This window comes from Anas acuta, chromosome 2 (assembly GCF_963932015.1).
Source record: "Anas acuta chromosome 2, bAnaAcu1.1, whole genome shotgun sequence".
Taxonomy (NCBI): Eukaryota; Metazoa; Chordata; class Aves; order Anseriformes; family Anatidae; genus Anas; species Anas acuta.
This window is the reverse complement of record NC_088980.1, coordinates 117,558,591-117,572,172: the sequence shown is the minus strand read 5'-3', so window position 1 is coordinate 117,572,172 and position 13,582 is coordinate 117,558,591.

Sequence of the window (13,582 nt, the reverse complement as noted above, 5' to 3'; positions counted from 1 at the left end):
CTTCTGCGAGAAGAATCCAGAAGCTGCCCCATGTTAGATAAGAGCTCCGCTGCTGGCCATACCCCAGTCATCAGCAATGCTGTTTGCAACTCTGTGAGAGCAGATTTAAGAAAGGGAAAAAACTGCTGCATAGCAGTAGCTGAGAGAGCAAGGAGTGAGAAGCAACCCTGCAGCTCCCCAGGTGAGTGCAGCAGGAGGGCAGGAGGTGCTCCAGGCAGGCAGCAGCAGTTCCCCTGCGGCCTGTGGAGAGGCCCCTGGTGGAGCAGGCTGTCCCCCTGCAGCCCATGGGTCCCACATGGAGCAGATCTCCATGCTGCAGCCCCCCGTGGGTGGAGGAGCCCCCGGTGGAGCAGGTGGATGTGGCCTGGAGGAGGCTGCGGCCCATGGAGAGCCCCTGCAGGAGCAGGCCCCGGGCCAGAGCTACAGCCTGTGGAGGACCCGTTTTGGAGCAGTTTGCTCATGACAGACAAACCAAGCCATGTGGGAGCAGTGCTTGAAGAGCTGCTGCCTGTGGACAGCCCCTGCAGGCTCAGTTGGGGAAGGATGGCATCCCGTGGGAAGGACCCCACAGGGAGCAGGGGCAGAGAGGGACCGTGAAGGAGCGGCAGAGATGAAGTGTCAGGGACTGACCGCAGCTCCCATTGCCCATTCCCCTGCGCCGCTCAAGGGGAGGAGGTGGAAGAGGGTGTGTGGGAGGAAGGCTTTTTTGTTTTCTTTCCTTTGTTTCTCACTTCTCCAGCTTGTTAGTAATAGGCAATAAATCTTACTATCTCCCTACCCTTAGTCTGTTTTGCCTGTGACGATAATTGTTGAGCGATTTCCCTGTCCCTATCTTAATCCTTGAGCCTTTTGCATTGTATTTTCTCCCCCGTCCCTTTGAGTAGGAGGAGTGAGAGAGTGGCTGAGGTGGAGCTCAGCTGCCCACATGAGTAAAACCTCCACGGGTTTCAAGTCACTTCAGAGGAAGATTTTAAATCTGGACTTCCCATAATTTGGGTGACAGCAGTAAGTGCTGGGCTATCAAATGAGAAAGCACTACTTTGCCCTCTTTGAGGCCTAATTTCAGGAGAGTGTCTGAGTCCTTGATTCACAAATGAAAAGACGGGCACATCCCCATGTCATTTGGTGTTTCTGCTGATGGCCGCCTCTCCAGAAGAGTGGCTTTTTTTTTCTTACTGTGTATTCAGTTTTGTTCACACATTACACAGGTAGCTGGTCCCTAACTTGGAACTTGGGCTCTAGTGGACACCAATGCACCTACATGCAGCAGGATTTCAGTCCTGTACCTTTTAATTTCAAGCTATTTGTTTTACTTCCCTCACACAATACAGAAAACTGTAGGAGCTTCACCTCACCTGCAGAGTAAAGGAAATTGTCTCTGATTAAAGGAAATCCTTCAAAAACAAAATGTCTTTACCACAGTTACATATACTATAGTTAAGCTAGAAGACATCCCTCTTCAGATTAATATCTTGAGAGGCAGGACTCTCACCCCTAAACGACTACTACAGTCTTTCTCACAGCATAAATGTCCTGACCCTAATATGTGCTATAGGCTGGGCTATGAGTAACCCTGAAATACTGCCAGAGTGCTTCCTGAGCTCTGCAGGTGGCAATTAATGCAACAGGTTTTCCTTTGGAGGAATTCTCACGCAAACAAGAAACCACTACCAGTTTCCACCTGACCCTGTGTAGGATGGGGTCTGATGGGCCTTAATCCTGCTAATAGATCTGCTTAAGAGATGAACCCCAATATTTAGTGGGACACTGCAGCACTCAAAAAGATTGATACTCTAAAAGTGTGCAAGTGTGATACTCTAAAAGTAGCACTTTCTTAACTAGTAAAAACACATCAGGAACAAAATAAATCCTTCTTATATAGGATACATGTCAGGAAAATAAAATTAAACAGCACAGAAAACTACAGAGAAATAATGTTCTCTGGTTTGTACTATCTGGAGAATCTTTTTTGTTTAACTTTAAAACCAATGATACTTTATTTTACTTCTCTGTCTTATTCTAATCTCTAACTATTCAGCAAAATAGGCACCCTTTTTCCTACCTACAAATATACTGTATCCTCAGAGAAGTTTTCAGTAAGACTAGACACTCATAATTTGTTGATGTCAATACCCTGTAATACTCCTATTTCTCTCCCAGAAGTCTGGCTTTGGTTGAAGCAATGTTGCCCATTAATAAAACAGAGCATCAAACATATCTCAAATGTAAGGGCTGCTATGTAAGAAAAAATGTTTTGGCAAAGATGAAGAGTGCTAGCTGCCAAGTGATTCAATCCACAGCCTACAGTTAGCATCCCCTGCCCATCTCAAACAGAAGAATTAAATAAAATGTGACTATTAAACTATGTTTCCGCCTGTTTAACTAGGCATGACACCTGTTCAAAAGAACAGCAAGAATGTGTTCTTGGTATACATTAGTTTGGCTTGCTTCTAACATCCTGTGACACAATCACAAGCTTTAAGACATACAAATGCTACTGTGACTAAGTGTGAAAAATTGAATTCACCAAATAAACACTACTGCCATGGAGATCTACTTGGGAGAGATTACATTGACTGAAGAGGGTGAGTATACTTACTAATATCAGAAATCTCCCTATTCTTATGAAAGATAACAAAAATATCTGACCTCAGCAGGACTGCTAACAGTAATTAATAACGAACAGCAATTATCACCTGAAGACACTAGAGTGCTTTGCAGAACAGTGTAATCCCACAACTGGCATGCTGTCCTTCACAAATAATGTCTTTTATGATTTCTGACCTTTCTGGAGTTGTTTGTAAATGGATCCATATTTCATCAAACAAATCATGATTCACAGCAATTGCTGACTAATCTAGATGAACTATGCATGGGCACGAGCGATTTCCATGTTGTGAAGTTCATGGAATAATGTTTGACATCCACAAACCCAAAGGATTTCTGCAGAGCTGAGATCAGTGACGCGAAGGAAAAAGGATGCTGTACTTCCCTATGGTTGCTCCTCCAGTGTGCTTGTGGCCATTTCAGGTTCTGCCTGGAATTGCACACAACTCAGGCAGGTGGGACTTGGGAAGCAGAAAGGCAGTGATGGTGTAACTGAGGTCGCATCTGGGTGCTCAGGCCTCAGCCTGAGGTTGATGGTCTCAGCCTACAGGTTGACATTTAAGGAAGCTTAAAATTTTCTCTCTGCTACACACCTCATTTCACACTCTGCTTTTCTTCACTTCTCTGCTCCACACCTTGGGAACAGTGCAAAGAAAGCACTTACAGGTAAGACAATTTTAGCAGAAGCTGGAAAGGATGTTGCTTGTCAGGGAGCAGCAAGAACAGCAGGGCTGCTCCCTAGGAAAGTTCAGCTAGGAGCCACAGGGATCCCACAGCCAGCAGGACAAGTGCCTCACCTGCCACAGTACCTCAGCAAGGCAAACAGGAGAGGCATGGAGACGGTGGCCAGGCCCAACCACGAGCACCGACCATAAGGCAATATCTCAATATCATGGCAGGACAGAAGTTATTCTCCACATCAGGGTTAAGATCAGGTCCCACCATCACCAGCCATCACCAGGCAAGGACATATGGACCAGGGATAGCCAAGGGCAAGCCAGGAAGTCAGCCCAGGGCTTATGGTCTCAACCAGGTGGCTTCATTACCACACTGAACGTGACTGGAGCTTGGCTGGAGGCCAACACTCCTCCTACACAGCTCAAGCAAGACATAAGCCCTTGGGGTTGAGCTTAAATAGCACTGCTGGTCCTATGCATGTGGGTGGAAGCCCGAGGTGAGGCTGGTCAGGGCCATTAAGGCTTATTAGTGCCCTCAGGGACCTGACACTGTCATCCTATCTGCACTCCCCCAGTCATATATTGTCCGTAGGTGTATTATTCAGTAAAACCAATTGAATCTGTGGCCAGTATGCTTAAAAAGTCATAATTACATGACATGAGTGAAATGGGTCCTACCTAGATGTAATCTGGGCATGAAATAAAATGTGGCATCTTTGCAAATAGGCTTATTCTCTTCTGAGGAAGTGATGACACTGAGCTCTGTGTAACAGGACTTTAGACAAATGTCAGTAGGAAAATATTAAGTGACCTATTTGCACCTTCTCACTATCTTCCTCCTCAGTGTAATGTTTCTTGGGAGTTGTTACTGGCAAAAAGTACACTGTGAGTACACGAGAATGTGTCCCTGTTAGCTTTGGGTTAAATCAGTTTCTGCATAGTTGCATTGAGACTGGTAAAAAAAGTTTATTCACTTTTGCTTTTTAACACTTTTACAAAACAAGCTGTAAACATGTCAGAGGGAAAGGCGTTTTCAGCAATGCAAATGGAGTTGAGAAATAAACAACTCACTGGGTTGATTTAAATGTCATGAAGATAATTTAAAAGGCCTTTAAACTCTGTCTACCATTTTCCAAAAACATTTCTCTTCAGTTTCTTTTTGAAAGCGTGTTCAAGAATAAAAAAATCTAATTCAAGTGTTCTGTTAAAATATTAAAACAAAACAAAACAAAACAAAAAACAATTTATTTAATATTTCAATGATTTTTACTACTTGGCGTGTTGGATTAGTATGCAAGTTGCTCTCCGAAGCAGCCCTGGCTCAGATTCAGAAGCATCAAATTCAAAACCTCCTCTAAGGCTGATGGGAACACCAGAATTAATGAGGACTGTGCAATCAGTCTGATCAAAGTCCCTGTCAGTCAAGCAAATGTATGGGTCTAGTGATATCGTTTGTCCATAGTGATCAATGTCACATATAGAAACACTATACCAGAAAGAATCTGAACTTTCTGAAGGCTTCAGTGTCACCAAGAAAAAAAGTTCTAATATGATCTTGTCTGTTCTAGGACTGTAAGTGACAAACTGGTCTTGAACTTCACAAACTTCAAGCTTATTTCCTGAGACCTGGGAAATCATGTCAACCCTCTGTGCCTTGGCCCCCTATCAGTAAAAAATAAAACAATTGCTTTCCGAGATGAAGCAAGGCTTGCCAGTTACATTTCCTCAGCCTTAGGGCTGCACACATTTCTAGATGGGTAAGTTTTGTAATTTCTAACACAGCCCTTTTGGACAGTTGTTATCTGCTAGTAACATTACTCATGTTGCATATTGAACCATTTGCTGATATGATTTATGAAGTTGTGGAGCCATGTTCCCCCAGAGCATGCAGCCTTATTCAAGAGCTTCCACATGATAGGAATTTCACCACAGCTGAGCTCATGAAGTGGTTACAGAGCACCCCCTGGGGCGTCCAAGCTACCAGAGGTCAGAGCCACACCAGTGGAGCTGCAGCATTTAGAAATATAAGCACAAATCAAAGTAAATGGGACAGATAGCCAGTGGAAGCCAGGAAGCTGGCAGTGCTGTTTAAATAACTGTGTACAGTGAGAGACCCTGAACCTTGCAGCATCATTTAGGTCTCTCTGGAGAAAAACTCCTTTACAGAGCAGTGAAATAATAGGTCACGCTCTGTTATGTCCCTAACTCAGTCCTGTCCGCCATGTTCTCAGAGACACATCAACAAAACACAGTTTCAGGCAAGAGACGTGGTGTACAACCTACTACCCGAGCTGAGGAGAACTCAGTGTATGGGTTCCAGGAGCTGTGACTAAGGAGGGTTAAATTCAGAAGCCATTGAGCCTGTGACAGAACTCCTATTGCTTTCAAGAAGGCCAAGAAGGCTAAATGGACAGATAACTAGGCAGAATGACATGAAATTTTGAAAGAGAAGTACTTTGTTGATTATTAAGAACAGGGTCCTAAGAGTGGCAAAGCAGGCTGAATATTTCCTCTCAGCAAAACCTCTGAAAGTCATTTAGGATTTCTGATGAGTGTATTCCTGTGTGTAATTCAAACGAAATGGCGACCGGGAAACAAACATGCACTGGGGAAGAAGATGGGATGGAGAAGCCATTTCTTGTTTTAACCATTTGTTTTAAGCCATTTCTTGTTTTAACTTGAATGGCTCTAGGATTGTTAAGGAATAGGGAATGGCTTCTTCCCCCTTCTTGCCTTTTACCAAAGAGATTAGTTTCTTTGATTAGTTTCTCTCCACTCTGGTGCTGTTAGTCTGACCCCCCTCCCCCCAGCTTTGTTATTCCAAGAGTGTCCGAGTTTGCTATTACATCTTCTTCCCTAGCAAACACAAGGCTGTACTATTTTTGCATCAAAGTTTTAATAAGATAGCGTCTTACGCCTGTCTCTCTTGCTCCACTGAGCTGCACAGGAGCATGCTGCTCACCACAAATTATTTTGGTTCAGCCCTCACACAGCTTTCGGGCTTTTGATGAAATCTAGAGGATAGATGACAGTTTGTTTTAATTAAGGAAAATGTTTCAGCTCTACAGATTTGCTAGAGAAGATTTTCTGTAACACCCTAAAAGATTTTCTGCTAAACCCTAATAGGTTTTAGCATTAGACTGTGTTTGACTTATTTGGGATATCTTCTTTTGTTCACTACCAATAAAAATCATCTGAGGAAGCATCAGTGAAAATGTAGATCTCTTCAGCATCTAAATACCATGAAGAAACATGTTTTCCCTCACCCTTTGACCACAGTTCAGTTCCACAAAGTAGGAATCATATTTATGAGCTAGATGGATGTTTACTTTGTTGTTTGAAAGCAGACTCCTAAAGGGAAGGTGGAACACCAGCTCCTTTGTCCTTCTGCTTGCAACACACAGCGGAACAGTGGGTGGAGAATGAGGCTCGAGAAGAGAGGAAAGCTACCTGAATACTGAGGTCTTGGTGACAGATAGTCTACGGCTGTTATATATCACATTAACACTTTAGTTTGCCTTCTTTCCAGATGGAGTATTTCCCCCCTCCTTCGGGGCATGTGGTAACCCTGGATTTTGTCTTAGAATTAGAATAGTTCAGCAGGAAGGGACCTACAAAGATCATCAAGCCAAACTGCCCAACCACTGCAGGCCTAACCAAAAGCTGAAGAGTATCACTGAGGGCAGTAACCAAATGCCTCTTGAACACTGACAGGCACGGGGCATCAACCACCTCTCCAGGAAGCCTGCCCAGTGTTTGACCACCCTCACGATTGCAGTGGGTTTACGTGGCAAGGTTTTGGTAGCAGGGGGCCATAGGGGTGGTTTCTGTGAGAAGGATCTAGAAGCTGCCCCATGTCTGGTAAGGGCCCCACTGCTGACCAGAGCCAAGCCAATAAGCGATACGCTGACCTTGGGCAGGGAGCAGACCGAGCTGCCTCTGCTCACTCTGGACCTGGTGAAGTGTGTGCCACTGGCACAGGGCGTTAGGCTGTCGATGCGTATTCTGCTCATATTTTAGGAGCTCTTTGAAAGGATATGATCATATAGCTCAAGGGCATGGTACAAAGCACTGAGACTTGGGGTAGAATTACAAGGGAGCTCAGTGTGACTGACTGTGTGCTGTGCCAGAGGGCCTGTTATGGAGTTACACCTTCTGGGTTAATATTTGCCACCCGCTATCACTGCTCAACAGGAAATGCAGCGTGTTTTTTATATGCTTCAAGAGAAGAGGTGAATGAAGTGTCCTGATTACCATAATCCAGTGACTGCTGGGCAAGGTTATCTTTATTTTCTACACAGGTATTGATTGTGAGGGACTGCAGGCTGACCTGGCTCAGCGAAGGACTCCCCACCTCCTGCAGTAAGGCTTTATTACCAGCATGGAGAAGCCACAAAGCAAAATCCTCAGCAAAGCACCAGCCCTGGAAAGGAACTGAAAAACTGTTGTCCAGAGAAGGGCGATGAAGCTGGTGGGGGGTCTGGAGAACAAGTCTTATGAGGAGTGGCTGATGGAGCTGGGCTTGTTCAGCCTGGAGAAAAGGAGGCTCAGGGCGACCTTATTGCTCTCTACAGGTACCTTAAAGGAGGCTGTAGTGATGTGGGGGTTGGTCTGTTCTCCCACGTGCCTGGTGACAGGACGAGGGGGAATGGGCTTAAGATGCATCAGGGGAGTTTTAGGTTGGATGTTAGGAAGAACTTCTTTACTGAAAGGGGTGTTAGGCATTGGAACAGGCTGCCAAGGGAAGTGGTGGCATCACTGGAGGTCTTTAAAAGACATTTAGATGTAGAGCTTAGTGATATGGTTTAGTGGAGGACTTGTTAGTGTTTGGTCAAAGGTTGGACTTGATGTTCTAGAGGTCTCTTCCAACCTAGAAATTCTGTGATTCTGTGATTCCTGGGCTTTGTTCAAGTCTCGGCTGCTCTACTACAACTGCCAGCAAGAGGGCCTCTTCTGCTAGCAGCAAGGGGATGCTGGGACAGCTATCCTAGCAGCAGTGGGCTGAAAGTACCATTTACATTGACACCCGTCAGCAGATCTCCTGATCACATTGGAAAACACTGGAGCTGTGGCAAAGAAATAAAGCAGGTAAAATGCTCCTACACCAGCGAGCCATGAAAGGCTTTGGGCTCCCCTTCTTACCCCATCTACAGAGCAGAGGTGGCTGCACACACCTGGGGCATCCTGCAGAGGCTCTGTGACAGAGGTAACCACCCCATCATCTCTAATTATGAGTCCTGAAGAAACCCAACATCAATCTTTCCAAAAGAGATATTGAAAAAAAGGCAAAGCTAAACAGAAGTTTTAGCAGCAGAACGGCTTTAACAGCTACCGTAGGTCTAGTGAGACTGCTAAGGAAAGAAGCAAAGCACATGGATTAAATTTGTTGGCATAAGTCTGGAGACACCAGTTTAGCTACAGAAAACATCATCATCAAGTCTTTGGAAATCCAAAAAAGATAGTATTTTAGTACAGAAAAATGGGAAAAAGAGGAGGAAACTAGAAATAGAATCTCAAAAACAGATACCTGCCTTATTCCATACATATTTGTGGGCTCAATTTTCCCCTTGCATAAATCAATGAAGAAGTAATCTTCAGTTGCATATCTAAGTACAAAATTAGCTTTAAGTACAGGCTTCGTTCTGATTAAAATCAAGGTGAGTTTAACCACACTGCTGTGTTTGTGCCTAAATCACAAGTCTGCTAAGGCTCTTATAAACTACACTGGTATAAAATAGGTGTAAGAGGACAAAATCAGATACTTCAAGGTGGAGAAGTAAACTGCTACTGCCAGGGAGCTGGTAGGACAAATGCTGTTCTCTTTTACCAAGAAATTGCACTGTACAGTGTTATGACAAAGGGAATTTGTCTTCTCAGGCAGTTCCTGCTTGGGTGCCCATCAGCTGACAATGTTTCCAGGGGAGCCAGAGGACAAAATACAGCCCAAATTGTGAGGACAAAACCTAAAGCGCAGCAAATCTCATGCACGACATCAGAAGATGCTTAATGAATGGTGTGAAGCGATTCCACAAACAAATGCAACAGCTGGTAATTGCTCGGGGTTATTCAGGCTGACCAGATATTCTTGGACCCTTCTTACTGGAAATATCAGAATAGCTGTTGCACGTCTAAATCATAACACTGCAGCTCAGCAAAATACTTGAGTATGTGCTCCACTCTCAGCGAACTGGAGCCGAGACCAGCCAACAGCCTGTTAGAGGCAGCTTATGCCTTAACATCGCTCAGTTCTGTGACGAACAGCACACCAACTTCTGGAACATACAAGAACTGGAACAAGAACTCAGAAGTTCACATGAAAATGTGTATACAAGTAGTAAAATTGGATATGAATATATGCTTCTCAGTTACTCGTTGTGATATATTCTCATCTTGTTTTTCCTCTGTATGCTATTATTTGCCACTCTTCAATCAAGAGAGTCAACTTCCTTCTTTCTAAACAAAGAAAATTCCCTTTGAATTTTTTACAGGAAAAAAACACATGCCAAACCCTCCCCATACTCAGAAGCTGCCCCTTTTTTTAAAGCCAAATAAAAGTGTTGTCACTGTCCGGGAAGAGCGTAGGCTGCTACAAACACCTCAGGCCCAAAAGCCAGGCCTTTGGATAACACCTGAGGGCTGGACCCAAGGTGGAGCTGCTGTGGGGTTGCCCCACTGCTGGAAATCAAAGAGAACCATGCTTTCTTTTCTTTTTTCAGGAGATTAAGTGCCTCTCATAGCTTTCCTGCACATTTCTCACACATACCAGCCTTGCCATGGCTGGCCAGCACAGCTCACTTGAGGCCAGCTTCTTCCTAGTCAGCTTGGCCACCTCCTGCTTACAAACCCGACTGCCAGAAACAAACTGATTCAAAACAAAAGCCCAGGGGACGGTGCTCCTTTTGCACAGTCACGCTCCCGACTCTTGTAGGAGGCGCATCCAGAAATGCCTCATGCACTGAAACTCCTGGACTTCACATCACCTGCTGCCACCCCCCGGTGCAGTGCCCATGTCACATCAGGCAGGGGGTGCCCCATGTCACAAAGGGCTGGGGACGGCCCCAGAACCCAGAACGTTGGCCCCAGCGGCCACGCAGCCCTGCCATGGCTGCCCGTGCTGACGGGGAGGCTGCTCAGCTGCCTGCTCCTGCTTCAGCCTCAGCTCTGGACACAAACTCCACCAGAGGAACTCAGCTTCTCTCGCCTCTCTCTTCAGGCCCTCACCTAAAAATGGCTCTCAGCGCCCTGCAGGACACTGACCCAACTAAACCATGGCACGCTCCTGGCCGCTCCTTTCCAGCACTGTGCCAGACAATTCTCCACACCCTACAGGACAGGTAAGATCACCCCAACCCACACCCCACCACAGTCCACAGCAAGCAGGACAGTGACACGCTCAGGCCAGGACACCAGTGACAGCTCCATCAGGACGACAGGAGACAGACGGACGTGGTGAGATGCTCAAAACCCTCGGGCACAGAGGCAGGTGCTGCCCTGGTCACAGGGGGACGCTGCTCTGTTGTTCCGTATCTTATTAAAGCCAGACACACACAGCTTGGGACCAGACCATGGCACACTCCTGGCCTCTCTCCCCTTCAGACCTCAGCTGGAAAATGCGTCAATGCTCTACAGAACAGATAAGCTACCCCCAACCTATTCCCCACCATGGTTTCAGCGCCTGTGGAGTTGGTAAAACGTGGATAATTCTTGGCCCACAGGGAGAAACTGGATGGACGGCACTGTTGTGAGGCTGGGAGAGCCTTAGGCTGGGAGGCAGGGGCTGCTCCTGGCCACAGGGGAAAGCTGCTGCCCTTTGGCTTTCTCTCTTACAGCTGGAAACACACACAGAGATGGGACCAGACCACGGCACAACCTGGCCTCACTGCCCTCGACCACTCAGCTGGAAGGAAGAGCTGCCAGCGCTCTCAAGGACAGGTAAGATCACCCCAACCCACCCCCACCACAGTCCACAGAAAGCAGGAAGGTGACAGAATCAGGCCAGGACGGGAGTAAACCGCTGCATCAGGACGACAAGACACAGACAGCCTTGGTGAGTCACTAGAGGCCCTCGGGCACAGAGGCAGGGGCTGCCCGTGGTCACAGCGGGATGCTGCTCCGTTGTTCCTTCTCTTATTAAAGCCAGACACACACAGTGATGGGAGCAAACCACGGCACAATCCTGGCCTCTCTGCCCTCAAGAACTGAGCTGGAAGGGAGAGCTGCCAACGCTCTACAGGACAGATAAGTGCCCCCCAACCCAATGTGGTTGGGCTATGATTGACATCTCCTGGCTGTCACAGAGATGTGGGATGGACGGCACTGTTGTGAGGCTGGGAGAGCCTCGCACAGGGAGCAAGGGATGGCTTCCAGTGTTGCCAGGGGTGGCTGCTCTGTTTGTCACCTCCTCTATTACAGCTGGACACACTGACAGTGAGGGAATGAAGCCATGGCACACTCCTGGCCTCTCTGTTCCAGCACTCCAATGGAGAACTCGCCCCGCTCTCCAGGACAGATAAGATCACCCCAGCCCTTTCCCCACCATGGTCTCACTGCCTGCGGGAAGGCCTGGCCCAACACGGCTGAGTCTTGCCCATGAGGGAGACCTGGGATGGACAGCCTTGCTGTCAGGCTCACAGAGCCTCTCCCAGGGACACAGGGGCTGACCCTGGCAACAGGCTGGGGCTGCTCTTTTTGATCATTTTCCTTTTTCACCCCATCACAGAGCCCCGAGCACAACAACGTCTGCCACTGACAGACCCTCCTCTGCCACTGACCTGAAGGCTGGGGCAGCGTCCTACAACCACAGCCACTAAAGGAGGAGGAAGCACACAAGGATCCCGTTCCTACCCAGCCATGGTCCTACAAGCACACCAACGGGCCCCGCAGCTATGGATGAAGAGAGCTCAGCACGCCTCTGTGCCACCCCACCTCACCCCACGTTTCTCAAACCCACCTCAAATAAAGTTTCTGATTCACAACCTCATCGGCTGCTTTTTCCTGCCCTTCTTGGGGAAACCTCGGGGGGCTCTGCCTTTTGCAGAAGGAGCGAGTGCACCAGCCTCCGCTTCTTCAGGTGCTGGCACCAAGAGAATTTAAAAGGAGATTAACTGTCCTAATCTGAGACCAGAGTCTGCAGGCGTGGGTCTGGAAACCAGTTTGCTCCATCTTTCAGCAATCTGTTCCTTCTTTGATCACAAAACACTCTGACAGGGACTCTACAGTGCTTAGACTGAATTTCTTTCTGTCCCTGTCAGAGGAGCAGCAGCACTGCTCATTACTCCAGTGAAAGGAGCTTGCTTACAAGACACACTTGCTTCCTTGCAGCTCAGTCCTTGTGTCGCTGCAAGCTCCTGCGGTGGCTGTCTGTATAGAGCACCAGCTTGCCTGGCTCATACTTGGCACCTGCGCTCTCAGGCACAAAGCACCGTCCTTGTGGGGCCATCGGGGCACTTCGGAGACATCCTGATGGAAAGTGTGACCCCCAGCCACTGGAGACAACAAACGACATAAACCTGGAAATAAAACTGCCGTGGTTTCATAGATCACATCTCCCTCCTGCTGCCCAGACGGAGCCCTCTGTTGCAAAGGAGGGGAAGAAGTGGGGTAAATCTTTCCAGGTTTCACTTAATCTTTGAGGGCCACCCTAGTCAATAAGGGCACAAGCAATGAGGTCTGGTTGCAGCCTGGGCAATAATATTTAATGGAAAACCCTCATCTGTTGTGATGGAGCTGCTTGAGGAAATTCCCCTTCCTGACATGGATTCTGGAGAAGGAAAAATAACTCAGGCTTCATTGTTTCTTTCCTAAGACAAAGCATGGAGGAAAAAAACACTTGTTTTGAACGTAATCATTTATACAATGAAGGTCAAAACATTTACCCATTACTATCCCTGACAATCTTCTCAGTTCAGTAAGTCACTTCCAAATTTTACTCCTCATAGATAACATTTCAATGAGGTTGCAAGCAGAAATAGACAAAGTTAGCTTTTTAATGTTTCCTCAGTAAATAGCTTTATATTATTTCAGGGAAGACCAACTAGAAAAGCATTGCAAAGGCAGTTATAGTTTTCAACAGTGTAAGCCCCTACCTAAATCGCTTTTAAAATTAAGAAGTCAGCAGCATTAAGGTACTTTCGTCAACTTTGAAAATTTTACCCTGATCTGGAACTCCAGCGATTTACAGGAACCCAAGGAGATGAGCGACCCTTTCACACAGCCCAGAACAGCCTGTCAGACATCATTTTAGCTAGCTGCATTTAGGAAATCTGCCATCCCCTCTATGAACAGAGGTAGTGACCAGC